The 17,713-nt window shown below is 41.5% G+C and overlaps 1 pseudogene; it reads right to left on the minus strand.

Moving 5' to 3' along the window:
* Positions 1-609: 609 nt before the first annotated feature.
* Positions 610-1,228, minus strand: LOC117367457 (annotated as a pseudogene).
* Positions 1,229-17,713: the final 16,485 nt, after the last annotated feature.

Here is a 17,713-nt window from a genome sequence, read left to right on the forward strand (position 1 = left end):
GCTCCCATGTCGCCTCGACTGATCTTACTAAGGTGTTCCGTGATCCGAACCCGGATGGTCCTGGTGGTGTGACCTATATACAAGAGTTGACATGGGCATATAATCATATATACCACTCCCTCAGTACTGCAGTTCGTGTATTGTTTTAAAGTATATGACTTTTGCAGATGTGGATGAAGAACCTGATGAATTTCTATGCCCTGCGGGCATACACTGCACCTCCCACATTTGTAGTGACCCCTGGGGGTGACAGGGACTAGATGATTAGATTGTACAAATTGAGAAGATGTAATGCAATCCCGTAAATTTTTCCCCCTAGAGTACGCAAAAATGGGAAACTGTTCGAGTGTCTCATGCACCTGTAGAATGTGCCAATGAGATTTAATAATCTTTTTGATGTCAAATGCTCTATAGGAGTATGGTAGAGTACATACCATCCTAGATTCATTGGAGGCACTAGAGGGAAGAAGTAAATGGTCACGCTGTGCATACAGGGCCCTCTTAACAGCTTAATTATGTGTTGGGTAAAAACTTTTTTTTTTTTTTTTTTTTGCAGTTTTTGTTTATTCAGTAAAAGTAAAGGTACAATAGTCAGCAGGCTAAACTTTATTATTCAGTAGGGTTTGCAATTCTTCCTATGAACAAGTTGCTGCTTGTGATAGCATCACGAACTAGCAGCAGATAAGGGTGATTAAACTTTATCTGGTAAGGAAGCGACATTGGCATTATTTCACTGATGGTAACCGTGGCAGCCGTTGTACATGCCTTGTCAACGTTAATCACTGCTTTATGAACAGCTTCTTACACTTTCAAGTTAGGGAGTCCAGTGATTCCAGACCAGATCAGCTTCATCACTAAAGACTTTAGTCATACCCATTTTCATGAATGTTTCTTTTAAATCAAGTTTTGTAGAAAGAGAGAATTTTGGAACTTGCAGGTCCACAGAGGTGCGTCGGAATTCTGACTCCCACTTCCTTGTTGTTGCCTCTGCTAAAGCAGCTTCCACCTGCTTCAGTTTTCCTTTATCGGGCAAAATCAGGAATGCTGAAGCATTCACTTTGTATGGCAAGCGCACTACAGTGCAATGTAATTCAGCATCGGTATATATTTCATACATGCCACTCCAGGCCATCATAGGAACTCGTACAACTGTGTTTTCATCCACATTGAAGTTGCCATCCCTTTTGAGATTAGGATCAAAACACTTTTACCATGTGCCTTGAAAATATATGTAAAAACAATTTTAAAGTGCTACCTATTAGTTTCATGAAGTGTTCCCTAGTCTTAGTATCATTTGAAAGAAACAAGAAGGTAGGGGTGAATCAAATAATTTCCAACATACAAGATTTAAGAAAACCCTCGTTAATAATAATAAAAGCACCAACTTTAAAAAGACCCGACGCAGGGTTGTATTTTGGAGGAAGAACCACCCGCATCAGGGGTCATAATATATTCTGCTGAATGTATTATGCGATTGTGACAGCATCCAACATAAACAGCTGACAAAAAACAACAGTAGACAATCTGCCTTACTGCAGCTTAGAGAAGTCAGTTACAAAACTACTCTACGCTGGAGTAAGGCAGATTGACTATCTACACTTGATTTTTTTTTTGTCAGTTGCTTTGGATCCTGTCACAATCACAGAACATATTTAACGTAATATATTTTGACCCATGAAACGGGTGGTTCTTCCATTGAAACATTGCACCATGTTGTGTCTTTTTTCTTTTTTTTTTTTTAATAATTTTGAATACATTACAATATCCAACTCAAAAGAATACATTATAATATCAAGAACTCAAAAGAAAAAGGAAATCACGTTAGATCTATACATAATCAAATCATACATACAAAGCTCCTTTCAAGCCCACATTAATGGGGAGCATATCCTACTATTTCTAATAAAGTAAAGTTCAAGAAATACAAAGGATAATAATTCTTGGTTCATATTAATGGACCCTGAATCATTCCTTAAAATAGGATACTATATATTCACGTCTCCTCACATTTCTCAGCAGTTGTGTCTTTTTAAAGTTGGTGCTCTCATTATTATTAAAGAGTTTTTAAACTTGTATGTTGGAAATTCTTTGGTCCACCCCTACTTTGCTGTTCTTGGACTTTTTTTTGCATAGGACTTATTGCCTTCCGTTATTGGTTTACACTGAAAGAAACAACTATTTCTTGCTTACCTACTTCACTTCCACTGTGTGGGGCAGTGGTTAGCACTACAACCTCTGCACCCTAAGGTTGTGGGTTCAAATCCCACACTGCTCCTTGTGACCCTGGGCAAATCACTTAATTCCCCCATTTCCCCAGGTACATTAGACCAGTGGTTCCCAACCCTGTCCTGGAGGACCACCAGGCCAGTCAGGTTTTGGGGATAGCCCTAATGAATATGCATGGAGCAGATTTGCATGCCTGTCACCTCCATTATATGCAAATCTTTCTCATGCATATTTATTAGGGCTATCCCGAAAACCTGACTGGCCTGGTGGTCCTCTAAGACAGGGTTGAGAACCACTGCATTATACAGAGGGTGAGTCTACCAGGACAGATAGGGACAAATGCTTGACTACCACTTAGATTATAAGTGGTATATAAATATATTAAATATATATATTTCTTCTCCAAAATAAAACACTCTAACTTCTTCATTCTTTCTCTATAACCCTCTCCTTTACAAAGCTGCACTAGCATTTTTAGTGCTGACCTATGAGTATCCGAGCTGTTACCACCACGGCTGGCACTAAGAACCCTAGCGCAGCTTTGTAAAGGAGGGAGGAGCTGTTGCATCCCTTTTATCATTTTCATCACCATTCTTTATACCATTTCTAGTTCGCTATGAGCCCCATTCTACATGGAACACAGATCAGAATTGAGATATCCAGGTCGAGGCATGCTCAGTTCTGGTGATATTTTAGAAAATGATCTATCAGTGCAGATTCTTTTTCTAAAATACCTGCAGGAGTGCCCATGTGTTTTCTGGCACTTGCAGTGTGAACAGCCATTTTTTCAAATAAACATTTTTGAAAAATGAATGGTATGCACTTTCCCCCTCTTCTACGAAACTGTGCTAGCAGTTTCTAGCGCAGATACCATATTCACATGTACTGCCCTATTTTGTAAATCAATTATCTAGTGAGGCCACAATTTTCACTTGATTTCATTTTGGAGGAGAATATAAACTGCATGGAATTAAGAGAATGACTCCCTTAATACTCATGTAAAGCCCTGACCAAAATGAGCAATTAAAAACAAAACAAAACCCAACAACCCTACTGAAAAGATATCAGCCCAATCAAAAAGAAAATGATATGGAGCCATGAAACTTACAAATTGTTCCACACTTTTCATTTCATATTGAAATGAAAAGTGTCAAAAAAGTGTGGAATAACTTGTAAGTTTCATGGCTCCATATCATTCTCTTCTTGATTGGGCTGAGAATTTTCCAGCGGCCTCTCATATGCTTGCATTAGAGCTGGTATAAATCCCAATGATGACATTTTTCCCTATATGAAGCAGTGTTCCCTCTAAGCGGGCGGGTGTTGTGAGCAAACTTTTTTCACCGTGAGCCAAAAATATCGGGCACCAGCAAGTTATGAGCCAACTCGCCCGATTCTCCTCTCGCCGCCCTGCCATCTGCCGTACGCCTCTTCCGATCGTGCGCTGTGACGAGAAACGTGTGCGCTGCGATGTAATATTTTGTGCGCCAGCGCACGCCAGCGCAGCTTAGCGGGAACACTGGTTCAAATGGTTTTATTTATTTCCCCAAATTTATTTTTGTTATACGCATTGAAAATATTTGATATTGCGTTTAAATCAAAATCTCAATAAACTTGAAACGAGTGCCCGTGAGATTGTGGGAGGGTTAAATACTCAAAACTTAGAAGTTTTTGCTACGCCAGCTTTCTGGTATCTTTACATACAGTGGCGTACCTAGCATATGTAACATCCGGGGCCCATCATTTTTTGGCACCCCCCCCCATCTGTAAGAAAAACATGATTTTTAGTAACAAACCACACGTCACACATGAGTACCTAGGAAAAGGCAGCATCTTACATATTGCAGTGAGCAGTACATCAATACACCCATTGTAAAACTAAACAAGCCAGACCAGCACAGATCAATCCTACACCGTCAATCCTAACAGAAAACCATGTCTTTCGAACACACAGAACACAGAAAACACCTTCGCCTAGTAAGGAATATGTAATCACAAACTAACCCCTCCCTCTTTTACAAAACTGTAGTGTGGATTTTAGCTACGGAGGTAACAGCTCTGATGCTCATAAAATTCTGAGCATCAGAGCTGCTACCACCAAGGCTGGTGCTAAAAACGCTTCACAGTTTTGTAAAAGGGGGGATAAAATAAAAATACATAGACAAAGGTTAAATTGAACCAGCAAGAAGCTGGACTCTGCATACAATGCTTCACAGAAACAGTGACACATGTCTCCTAAAGCAATAAATAAATAGAAATTTTTTTCTACCTTTGTCTTCTGTGGTTTCTCCTTTCCTCATCTTCTTGTAACTCTCTTCCTTCCATCCACTGTCTGCCGTCTCTCTTCCCCTATATGGCATCTTCTCTCCTTCTATGCCCCTTCCAGAAACTGTATGCCTCCCCCTTCCATCTCTCCTTTCACCCCATTGGTCTGGCATCTCTCTCCTCGCCTTCCCTCTCCCACACCTCTCCTCATAGTCTGGTATCTCCCCTTCCCTGATTCTCTGGCATCTCTCTCCTTTCCTTTTCTTCCATCTTTCGCTCCCCCTCCATGCTCTCACATCTCCCCCTTCCTTTTCCCTTAGACTGGCATACCTTCCTCCTACGCTCCAAGCCCTGGCATCTCCTTTAATTCCCTCCCTCATCTTCCTTCTCCCTCCAGCTGGGTACCGCAACACTCTTCCCTGCAGCTCTGCACTTCCCCACAATTGCCATGCTTCGGTTCCTCTTCTTCCTTCCTTCCTCCCCCCCCCCCCGCGGGACCCTGCGGCACCATCAACTCTTACTCCCTCTAATGTCGGCCCTGCAGCTCCAGACTTCCTCGCACCTTCTCCCCTCCCCCTTTGGATCGCTATTATTTTAAATGTTATAGCCGCGGAGCTGTATCCATCAGTGGAGATGTCTAACCTCGGCCTGCCCCGGAACTCTTACTGCAGCAGCCGCCCGTCTAGGCAGGAACAGGAAGTCACTGTTGCAGTAAGAGTTCCGGGGCAGGCCGAGGTTAGACATCTCCACTGATGGATACAGCTCCGCGGCTATAACATTTAAAATAATAGCGATCCAAAGGGGGAGGGGAGAAGGTGCGAGGAAGTCTGGAGCTGCAGGGCCGACATTAGAGGGAGTAAGAGTTGATGGTGCCGCAGGGTCCCGCGGGGGGGGGGGGGGAGGGAGGAAGGAAGGAAGAAGAGGAACCGAAGCATGGCAATTGTGGGGAAGTGCAATCCCCCCAATGCGTCCCCTTACCTTACCTCCCCTTACCTTTGCGACGCGTGTGTGCGCTGTGAAGAGAAACTTGTGCGCTGCGATGTAATATTTTGTGCGCCAGCGCAGGCCAGCGCAGCTTAGCGGGAACGCTCTTCCAAAACTCAGTCCATTTTTTGTGTCAGTTTTGAGCTATGTGATTAATTTCATTCAGCAAGGCATTTATTGAAGCTTATTCCTATGCCCAAACTCATGGACTTAGTGAGTTTTGAGACATGAATAAGCTACATTAAGGGCCCATTTACAAAGCTGCAGTCGTGATTCCATCGCTGCAAATGCGCCACGCCCATTCAATTCCTATCGGCTACCGTGGCTTTGTAAAATGGGCCCTACATGAATCTTGCCTTGATGAACAAAATTACTCACATAGGTCAAAGCTGACAAAAAATGAACTTAGCGAGTTTTGGGAAACTGTTCTTCAGTCTCTTTGCAAAATGGGGACTTCTGTACATGTATAGATTTTAGTTCCACTCAACCTATATCATATTGAAATATTTGTATGTTGTAGATGTCCATGTGTAAATAATGGCTTTCTGAAATTGGTATTTAAACATGTATCAGTAATCAAAACAAAAAAAAAAATCCGTAATTAAAATATATAATTAAAGAAATATGCACATTAAAGTGAATGATAGTGCTCAGTCAAATTAACTCCTTCTTACACCGGCAAATTTAAATCTCAAGCAACAATAATGACTCAGCGCTTTTGGTAGAGGGGGTATCAAGCCCATACTTTAAAGTTAGCGTATAAAAGAGCTGCCTGTGCCAATCATGACTGGCTTTTATTACCTAAACAACAGTCAGTCCAATCTGATAAACGTGTAACTTGTGTTTTACCTTTTTCTTCTCTTTCATCTCATTTACAATAGGTGATCTCTAAACATTGGGAGATTTTGCGGTACCACTCAGTATTCACAGAAGCCCCGAGATTTGCATTTAAGCAGAGTAGGAATCTAAGTGAACACTTAGGGGCAAATTCTATAAATGGCATCCCAATTGTAGGCGGCAGTAGGCTTCCTACCACAATCTAACTAGCTCAATTGGGATGCACGTTAAAAAAAAACAACACCCAGAGATAGGCAGCCATTGTAGGCATTTTTGCGAGCCTAGAGAGATGCTTAGAGCTGCCCAAGCTCACCCAAGGCTAGGTGTGGGCATGGTTTCACCTGGAGGTGGCCTTAGGCAAGCTTAGGTGGCTCTAGGCATCTCCCTAGGGCCATGATAGGTGCCTGAAATGTAGGCCAGCATAAATCTGGCCTACATTTCAAATAGACGCGGCTACTGAACTGATTGTGGCAAGGGAATATCCCTGCCGCAATCAGTTTAGCGGCCATGGCAAGGAACCTGTCTCCCCCGTGAAGTCGGCCAGCAGGAGGGATACCCGGTCCCTTCTGCCGGAACCCCCAAAGCCTCCCCTGCCATTGATCTTTGGGGGGGGCGGCAGCAAGAGGAGTACCCATTTCCTCCTGCCACCATCCCTGAAAATCACCAGCAGGAGAGATGCCCACTACCTCCTGCTGGAACCCCCCTGAAAACGTGCCCCCACCACGACACCCCCAAGCTCACCCAGATCCCCGTACCTTTTTCTTATAGACTAGCCAGAGGGATGCTTACTCCAGGTGGACTTGATGGGTGTTGAGTTGGGGGCAAGTTTTCAGGTGGGGTTCTATCAGGAGGGAGGGGGCATCCCCCTTGCCCTTGATCTTCAGAGGAGGGGGTTCTGAAGAGAAGAAGTTGATCTCCCGCCTGCTGTTGATCTTCAAGGGAGGTGGGGTGGTTTCCGGCATGAGAGACTGGGCATCCCTCCTGCCATTGATCTTCGGGGGGGAGGGGGGTTCTGGCAGGAAGGACTGGGTATCCTTCCTGCCATGGACATTCGGGGAGGGGGGCTTTGGGGGTTTCGGCAGGAGGGGCTGTGCATCCCTCCTGCCGGCTGACTTCGTGGCTGGGGAGTTTCCTGCCACAGCCACTGAGCTGATCACAAAAGGGATATTCCCTTGTCATGATCAGCTCAGAGGCAACGCAATTTTCTAACCAGCACCTGCAACATGGATGCCGGTTAGAGAATTAGGATGGTAAGGCAGAGTAAGGCATCTGTCCGTTAGGACAGACGCAATTTTATATAGGACACCCGTATAAGATTCTAAAGCCACTTAGGCGGCTGCTGAGATTGGTTGTCCTATACAGAATACTTCCCTTAAAGTATAAATTCAATAAAACATTAACAAATGTACAGGACACATACAATGTGGTACCTGCAGTTACTGTCAATATGACAGTGGATCGGGTTAAAATTCCCAATATTAATATCACTTATACACTTAAAGGAAGGCCTAATTGTCATTCACTGCGGGTTATTTATGGGAATTTTTGCACAAGCCATAAGTTATATGTTGGGCAGACTAAACGAGCCGTTAAAATTAGAATAGCAGAACACTTTAGTTGTAATCAAATGGGAAAGGTAGAAACTGATCTGAGGATTTTGTATTCAGACAATTCCAATTTCTTTATGGAGATATCTCTCAGGTCCTAACTTATTATGAGCAATTGTGATCAATGCCTGATTTTTGATTGGAACACGGTTAACTCTTTGGGGCTTAACAAAGAGAATGAATGAACTGTGCTACACTGACAGGTATTTAAGGCCTTTGATGACGAGGTTGATGTCATCCCGTTAGGCCATCCCGTTTAGTAGGGCTGGGCTGTGAACTAGCAGCGTGAGGAAACACACTTTTTTGCATCCTACTTGGTATGAAGACTGCTACTCATTTTGTGAAATTATTTTGAGAATATTTGATAACAGTATGTTAGAATGATTCTGCTCATGTCTTTTTAGGATTGAATTCTTCCTCCTGAGGAAGCCAAAGTGAAACACGATTTCATGTAGAGGAAGAGGAATAATTGAACCCAGAAAAGTCACCTTGGAAAAGAACTTTGAAACACAATGTTTAATTTTTAGGTTTTGCTTTTGTTTGCGAACACTTATATTCACGAATTGGGACCTTACCCCGGAAACAGGATATATTTGAATACAGCGTTTGCACCCTCTTTGAGACTGCACAGTGAAGATTTCAAGAAGATAAATGCCATTTTTGATCTATATTGTGTACATAGATATCTTCTAGTTGCAGGCAGGTGGTGCTATGATGTGAAACGTAACACCATGGATTGCACTTTTACCGGTGTAAGAAGGTGTTAATTTGACCGAGCACTATTATTCACTTTAATGTGCATATTTCTTTAGTTATATATTTTATTTATGGATTTTTTTTGTTTTGATTACTGATTAAGATTAGAAATCCTATTGAGTTTTTTTTTTGATGCTTTTGATATTTATACATGTACATATGCAATATACACATTTAAGTGTTGTTATGTACATGTGAATATGTTTCTAAAATTACAGCCTTTATATTGTTTAGAGATAAGGTGACCAGAACTGAACCTAGTACTCAAGGTGCAGTCACACAATCTGCCCGTGATCTAACAACTTTGAATGATTTTGTGTCATCTGCAAATTTGATTACTTCACTTGCTGTTTCTTTTACCAGTGCAGATCCCTGGAGGTCTCCACTATTTACTTTTCTGTATTGAAAAAAATTGACTATTTAAGCCTTATTCTTTTTTTTCTATCTTTTAGCCAGTTGCCTCCTATCTCATGACCTTTTAATTTCCTCAGGAGCCTCTGATGAGGGACTTTATCAAATGCCTTTTGAAAATCCAGATACTCCACATCAACCGACTGACCCTTATCCACATATTTATTGACTCCTTCAAAAAAATTTAACAGATTGGCAAGACTTCCATCTGCTAAGTTTATATTGACTCTGACCTGTTAAGCCATGTTCAGCAATTTTATTTTCCAGAATGGCCTCTACCGTTTTTCCTGGCACTAATAAGAACATAAGCATTACCATACTGAGACAGACTGAAGGCACAAGTTTATTTTCTTGTTTCAAACAGTGGCCAATCCAGGTTACAAGTTCCCGGTAAGATCCCAAAAAAGCAAAGATGTTTATCCCAGGAAAAAAGCACTATATTTTCCCAAACGTGATGTCAGACAAGGATACATCCTGTTGCATTATCTGTTCAACCTTTACAGCAAAGCCATTTTCAGAAAATTTAGAAGAAGAGAGCGCTGGTTTCAAAGTTGTTGACCGAAATATAAACAACCTACGCTATGCAAATGATCACCAGAAGCAAAGAAGACATGCTGTATCTACTGAGAAAAGTCAAAGCCAAATGTCATAGCATGGGATTAGAACTGAACATAAAGAAGATGAAGATCATTAGCACGGACTATTTCGTAAACAAAGAAGCAACTAGTAGGGAAGAAATACTCCAATGAATAGCACTTGGTTGCTCTTCAATGAAAGTTTTTGACAATGAGGCTCTCGAAGTTTGCTATGAATGCAAATCAAAGGCAAGGAAATAACACTCGAAATGAAGATCAAACTTGTCCACGCATTCACTTTCTCAGTGTTCAGTTATGGATGCGAAAGCTGGACACTACGGAAATCTTTTACAAAGAAGATTAGCTCATTTGAGCTTTGGTGCTATAAAAGAATTTTATGTGTGCCGTGAACCACCAGAAGAACTAACAAATCGATTCTGGAAGAGATCAAACTGGATATGTCACTCAAAGCCCAAATGTTACCACTGTCTTATTTTGATCACACTGTCAACAGAGAAAGATCTTAGAGAAGGATATTATGCTTGGGAAGATTGAAGGAAACAGGTGAAGAGGGTAACCTGCAATCAGACGACTGGACATGTTTAAAACATCCATGGGGATGACTCTGGAGGGCCTTACTGGCCTAGCACAAAACTGATCTCTTTCTAGATCTGTAATTCATCAAGTCGCTAAGACTCGAACATAAGTCAATGGCACCTAACTAACATTTTCCCAAATCCATCTTAATAATAGCTCATGCACTTTTCTTTAAGGAACTTGTCCAAACTTTTTCAAACTCTGCTAAGCTAACTGCTTTTACTAAATTCCAGAGTTAAACTATACACTGAGGACCAGATTCTATAAACGGCGTTGTAAGTTAGGCAGCGGTAGGTGCCATACCGCCGCCTAACATAATTGCTTTAATTGGTTTTAATCAGCACAATAATTGACTGCACTGTTAAAAACTGATTAAAAAAATTATGCGCTAGTAAACACCTATGAAGGTAGGAAGTGTCTTGAAAGCACCTATAGTCAAAATATGCATGGTTAGGGGCAGAGATGACCTTAGGTGCCGATATAAACAACTCTTAAATGAACTTAGGCATCTGCAATGTAGGCCAGTAAAACCCTGGCCTACATTGCGCATGCCTAAGTTTTGTTGTAGGCGCTATTAGCCGTGATTCTTTAAATGGTGCCTAAACGTGATTGACACGTGGCCAGCACCATTTTTGTAGGTGGCTGCCGATATAGACGCTGCTTACAGAATCTGGCCCTGAGTAAAGAAATGTGTTCTCTGATTTATTCTAAATTGACTGCTTAGTAGCTTCATTGCATGCCCCCTAGTCCCTGTATTTGTGAAAAGAGTAAACAAGAGATTTATGTCTACATGTTCTACTCAGTATTTTATAGGCCTCTATCCTATCTCCCTTTTAAGATGAAAAACCCTAATCTCTTCAGCCTTTCCTCATAGGGAAGTTGTCCAATTCTCTGTAACATTTTTTTCACCTTTTTCAGCGTCAGCCTCTATAATTTCCTGGATCCTTTTTTAATACTGGTAGTACATACCACCCCCACCCCACCACCACCACCAATCTTTGCTGCTATAGCCAATTTTAATGAAAGATTACAGTTTGCTAGTAACAGATTTACAATTTTATTTTGGAACCATGGGTTTTTATTTCGCTCTGTTATGTGTTCCAGGTTCAGCATAATTTACTTCGATTTCTTTAAATTGGGTGACTTTGCCACTTACTGGGAGTTATGAATATTTGAACACATTGGGAGTGAATTGCTCTTATCCCCTCCTCTGTCTGTTCGCATGAAGGAAAATATCAGGAGGTGGGGGCCAATGGCATCTGATTCCCCCTTCTCATGTGTTCCAGAAAAAAAAAATCCCAAAGCAAACCTATAGTCAGCTGAGTAGTTTCACATCCCACAATAAAAGTAATATATTGTGAGCCAAGAGCTGCTGATACTATTCCATAAAAGAAAAAAAAATCTAGCAGACCACATTGTCCTAACCCCACCCTCACCATTGTCCATATTTCTGTAACATAAACAAATGAAGCCTTTTTATTGTTTTGTTTTGTGTTGGTATTTTGTGTTGCTATTTTGATTTTATGGTAACTAAATTCCACTTTGATTTCAGAACAGAAAGGTGAGAAGGTGCTCCTATGAGTTGGTTTTACGATGGGGTGCTAAAAAGTTCTCAGCCCAACCAAGAAGGGAATGATGTAAAGCTATGAAACTTACAAATTATTCCACATATTGTCACAAACCCGAGCCCAATGCCGGCCTTGTGCCAGAGAAAAGTCATAAAAAACATCCCCTGAAACTAGTCCGGGCTAACCACGTTGTCCCTGTTAGGCAGGAACAAGACTAGGAAGCACAGGCTGTGTTCAGACCTGCTGCAGAACACAGCCTGGTGAAAACTGGTAGGGCCCCTTTAAATCCTCCATTTTGTGAGAAGCTGGCTAAACAGGGCAGAAGGCAGCCTCAGCTGAAGGAAGTTCAGCCCCTGAGTAGGGCTGGGCGTGGTACAGCAGCTTTGCACCATTTGGAGAGCTGGCTGACCAGGAGGAAGGGAGACAGAGGAGAAGCTCTCAGGTGGAAGGAGCCTCCAAGTGCCCCAGAGCCAAATGACATTGAAATGCTGGACTCTGAACCAAAAGGAACAACCCTGGTAAACCCAGAATGTGAAGCAATGGATTGCAGTGCTTTACCAGAGGTGGGAATGATTGAAGAAATGGATATTAATTAGTTTGAGTTGCTTTCTGAGTTTATATTTTTTTTTTTGTGAATGTTTCCATTTCTGCTGGGCATAAGGATTTTCCTTGAGCCTGCTAGCTAAAGGAATGTATGCTAGTAAAGTGTTTACTTTGATGAGAAGTTTTTTTTCTCTCTTTTTGCCAAGATGGCTGCTGGGTTAAAACTCCAGCAATTGCTTTCATAAAGAGTGAATATCCTGAAAGCTGGGGGCAGAATTATTGCAGGTTATTTTGCTCTTGGTAACAAGGAGCCACTTTGGCCAATCCGCCAGCCTTCTGCCACTGCTTTTTGAGAGGGCAGCACTGCACACGGCAGTGTACCATAGCTTGTTTGCCAATTTACAAATAAGACTTTGAGAGAGTCAAGGACTGCCGAAGACTCTGTGATACCTGGGACATTGATGAAAGAACTTTGGGGAAGTTATCCAGACCAGGCTAGTAATTACAATATATTTTATTTTCATGATTATGACTAAGACCTTTGGAGTACATTTTCTTTTGATGCATTTTTGCTTGGACCTGTTCAGTTGAACAATAAATTTAATTTCTTTATTTCATTACTTACCTGTGTGAGGCCATTCTGTTTATGCACATAGGATAAGTTTATTCACAACAGGGACTTCCTCCCTCTTGGGGAAGCACGCTGGGGAGAATATTTTAAGCGTGGGCCGGTTACCGCAAGCCTTGAGGGCCGGCCATGCTACAATATTCACCCCTAAGTTCAATACACATGTTTGAAGTTTCTGTAACCCTTCCAAAAAGTACTCTGTCTGATCACTGAAATACTGCTCCCCTGTTGCAATCACCTCTGAATCACTTGAAAACTGTTGCCCTTTCAAACTCTTTTTAAAATTTGATAACTGAAAATACTCAGATGGAGCAAGATCTGGTGACTAGGGTGGATGGTCTATGCACTAAATCCCCAAATGCTTCAAAACACCCATTGTTTTGCCAGCCTTGTGAGCAGGTGCATTATCTTGCAAAATGAGAACTCTTTTCTGCAGCTTCCCTCTTCTTTTTCTTTCCATGCCTCCTTTAACTGGCACAAGTTACAGTAATATTCTGCATTAACTGTTTGGCCCCTTGAAATATAGACATTACAACACCTTTCTGATCCCAAAACACTGTGGCCATGACATTTCCTGCTGACTTTGGGGTCTATAATTTCCTTGGCCTTGGAGAACCTGAATGCCACCATTGCATGTGCTGTTTACTGTTGTTTTGTCTCAGGATCATAATGGTTTTATCAACAGTAACTACCGGTAGTTGTTCCAAAAATTTGGCACTAGCTTACTGAAAATGCTGTAAAATCAACTTGGAAATGTCCACTCAATGGTGTTTCTCATCAGAATTCAGTTGGGCACTGACTTGGCTGACAGCTTCTACATACCCAGCTGGAGTAAAAAGGGTAGATGTGAATTGCTTGTTTACTCTTTCCAAAAGTACTAGGACTACGGGGAATGCAATGAAGCTACTATGTAGTAGATTTAAAATAAACTGGAAAAATATTTCTTCACATAACGTGTCATTAAACTCTGGAATTTGTTGCCAGAGTTTAATATGGTGGTCAGTTAGCTGAGCAGGGTTTTAAAAAGGTTTGGTTAATTTCTTGAAAGAGAAGTCCATCGGCCATTATTGAGATGGCTTAGGGATATCCACTGCTTATTCATAGGATAAGCAGCATAAAATCGGTTTTACTACTTGGGACCTGGGTTGGCCACAGTTGGAAACAGGATACTGGGCTTGATGGACCTTCAGTCTGTCCCAGTATGGCAATTCTTAGGTTCTTATGTTCCCTGGATATCTGTAGTGTCTAAGCAATTATTTTAGCTGATATTCGGTGATCTGCCAAAATTAGGTCATGGAGGAGGACCTAAGGGATCTGGCCAATTGGAATCTTAGGCCACTCTCAGCACATCCCACAATGAACTGGGAGATAGGCCTAAGATTCCGATTGGCCCAGGTGCCTAAGGCCTCTCCTATGTTTGTTATCCATGCATCCTAACTCCTTTCACTTGCTTAGTTTTAAATTTGAGGGCAATTTTTACTTTGATAAGTCCATGCCCATGAAATGCATATGTGCATATTTTGAAGCATTTTCTACTTTTCTTCTTTGGGAGGTGCAGCAAGTAGCAGGATTGTGCATTATCTGGATGATTTTTTATTTGAGGGCTAAATGCAGTCTTTACAGTGCTTGTGTTTGATAATTTCCAATGGGTAGCATGCATGCTGGGTGTTTCTTTAGTGAAGGTTAATTCAGAAGGTCTTGTTGGGGTCAGATAGTTGAGGACTCTGATTAATTTTTCCAGTACCAACATGAATTGCAAGTTTGGGCCTCCTCTCTAGCACAGTCTACACCTCGTGCACAGCTATTGCACACACATCAGGGCCTCATCAGGGGCAGTAGACTTCTGTAGAAAGCTCAAGCCCAGGTTTAAAAAGTTTCAATATATGTCATGCGGATGGACTTTTGGGTGGAAGTGAGTTCTGCACTACTCAGGTAAAGAAAAAAAAAAAAAGGTTCTATATTTCATGGTGTTTTTTTGGAGGTGGAGATGAGCTCTACAGTGGTCAAGAGAAGATCCAATAACAACTTGGAAAAAATATATGATGAATTGGCTAGAAATAACTTCCTTTCTTCTTTCCTGAGTGGTTCTTGATACAGTACATCAGAATTTATTCAAATTCTCTGACCCAGAAACAAAGTTGATGACTTTCTGAAGTAAAGTCTCAGTAATGCATTCAAGTCTTGCTCAAAACAGAACTTCCGGCTTTAGCAGCTGCAGCATGGCGATAAATACAGCTTTCTAGAGTGGTCCATACACGAGGTTATTTTATACCCAAAGATCTCTAAGACTCCTGACGCAGGCCGTAGGGCCGAAACATGTACATGTCGGGTCGAGTATTTTGGGAAGAATAAAGGATAACCTGATTGTCCAGATGAGTTGAAAGACATCTTTATTTATTGCACCTTTTCTTATTGGACAATTCCACTTGTCTTTATCATTCTATCTGTTGTGGATTTGTTTCCCCTGTGTTTTGCGCTCAAAACAGAACTCACCAGTAAATTAGCTCACTCTTGCATCTCATCTGCTGAGTTCTCTAAAATAGCAGAGATATCAAAAGATTGCTGACACTTTTCTTCTCCTCTAACCCTCCTCACATGTAAACCTTATTAAAAGGAGGTGGAGATGTATTAACTATTTCTAATACTCGTACTTCCACCACATTTTTTTTTTCTAAGTTATTGTTGGATATTCTCCAAGAATCTGAGGAAAGTTCAAAATCCTCACATTTAAATTAGGGCTGCATTTCAATTAAAATGTTAATTGTGATTAATCATATGATTAAAGATATGTTATTTTTTTTCCCCCTCTGCAGCTCCTTGTGATTCTGGGCAAGTCCATTGCCAGAGTCACAAGGAGCTGCAATGGAGAAAAACAAACATTTATTCACACAATTAATCACAATTACAAATTTTAACTGAAATGCAGCCCTAAAAAATTAAATAAGTAGTAATGGAAAAATAAGAAATACAAAGTACAAATTGAAAAATTACAAACTAAAGAATCTAGAACAGCATGTTTTCATAGCCTACTTCAGAAAAGCAAGCCTAATTTAAATGTCTCAAATGATTTTCAACATATTCCAGTTTTCTATGCATTAAAATCTTTATTTTCAATAATGAATTCAGAGCAGACTGACTTTCCTCAATTTTCTTTTCAGCTTCTTTTAGCTTTTATTGAAATTCCCAAAAAGCACTATCTACTTTCTGAGGCAGTACACCCAACATTGATACTAAAGCAGATATATCAGATGAGCATTTAGATAAAGAGGGGACAATCTCAATTAGTATTTGCTAAATCAACTGTAGAGAAACTTCAGGTCCTAGTGTAGCTGGAATCATATCTGGTACCACAGAGGTTTCTTGTGCACTCTCTAAGCCATTTTCAGTCATACATAAAGGGCTACTTCCTCCCAGAATAGGCTGTTGGGTCCCAATGCCAACTTCAGTCACACTGGCGGGGGCGGGGGGGGTGTCCTCCCAATGCCGCTGTTTGTTCTCCTCTTGAAGGTGTTCCAGAGCTATCAGCAGCAATCTGTTACCATAACAACTCACTCATTCCAGGAGCCTCTGGAATCCCCTTTCCTTTTCCCATCCAACCAAACACACACTCCCCATAAATATAACTTCACACATACCCCTGCATATAATTCATCCCCATACACGAAGCCTGTTTGCTCACTAGTGTTAGCCATTAACACAGATTGTATAGAGAAATTCTTTAAAATATGTGCTAACGTTTACATATACATAGGTGTGTGCAAAGATGCCACCTAAACTCTATTCTGCAAATACCTGATCAAACTACAGAGCATATATTTTCATGGGGGGGGGGCATACACAGGGGTGAGCATGGATGGAACCCAAACTTCTATGCAAATAATCTATATATTAACTTTATGGAAAGATGTTGGGTAGACCACCGGCAATTAACACAAGTGCCCAGATTCTGTAAACAGCACCTAAGTCAGCGGTGTCAGGTCAAAAGCACGCCGGGACAAAGGCGCGCTCAGACAATTGAGCGCACCGCTGCACCGCTCTAAATTACTGTTTTTAGTGCTCCGACGGGGGGTTGAGGGGGGAACCCCCCACCTTACTTAATAGACATCGTGCCATGTTGAGGCGGCGTTGTGGGGGGGTGGGGGGTTGTAACCCCCCACATTTTACTGAAAACTGAACTTTTTCCTTGTTTTTAGGGAAAAAGTTCAGTTTACAGTAAAATGTGGAGGGTTACAACCCCCCATAACACCGGCGCGATGTCTAATAAGTAAACTGGGGGGGTTCCCCAACAAAAACCCCCGTCGGAGCCCCTAAAAACTGTAATTTTGTGTGGCGCGCGCTTTTGTCTTTCGCGCCGTTGTCTATGAACCAAGTCAGCTAGTGCCTGGAAAAATGGCACCAGCCATATGTCAATCACACTTAGGCACCGTTTGCAGAATCGCGCTTAGTGATGACTATGGAAAAACTTAGGTGCTGGAAATGTAGGCCAGGATTTTAAAGGCCTACATTTCAGGTGCTTAAGTTTTTTGGATAATCGCTCTTAGTGAAATGCCCACTTAAGGGTCAGGTGCCGCTAAGCCAAGAATTGGGTAGACACCTATTGCCCAATTTATTTATTTAAATTATTGAACCTATTAAGGGGATTTTGTCAATGAAGGTTTCTTTTACAAAGCTGCGGTAATCGTTCCAAAGCATATAGGGATTTAATTGTCATTGGAACAT

Source organism: Geotrypetes seraphini, chromosome 1 (assembly GCF_902459505.1).
Source record: "Geotrypetes seraphini chromosome 1, aGeoSer1.1, whole genome shotgun sequence".
NCBI lineage: Eukaryota > Metazoa > Chordata > Amphibia > Gymnophiona > Dermophiidae > Geotrypetes > Geotrypetes seraphini.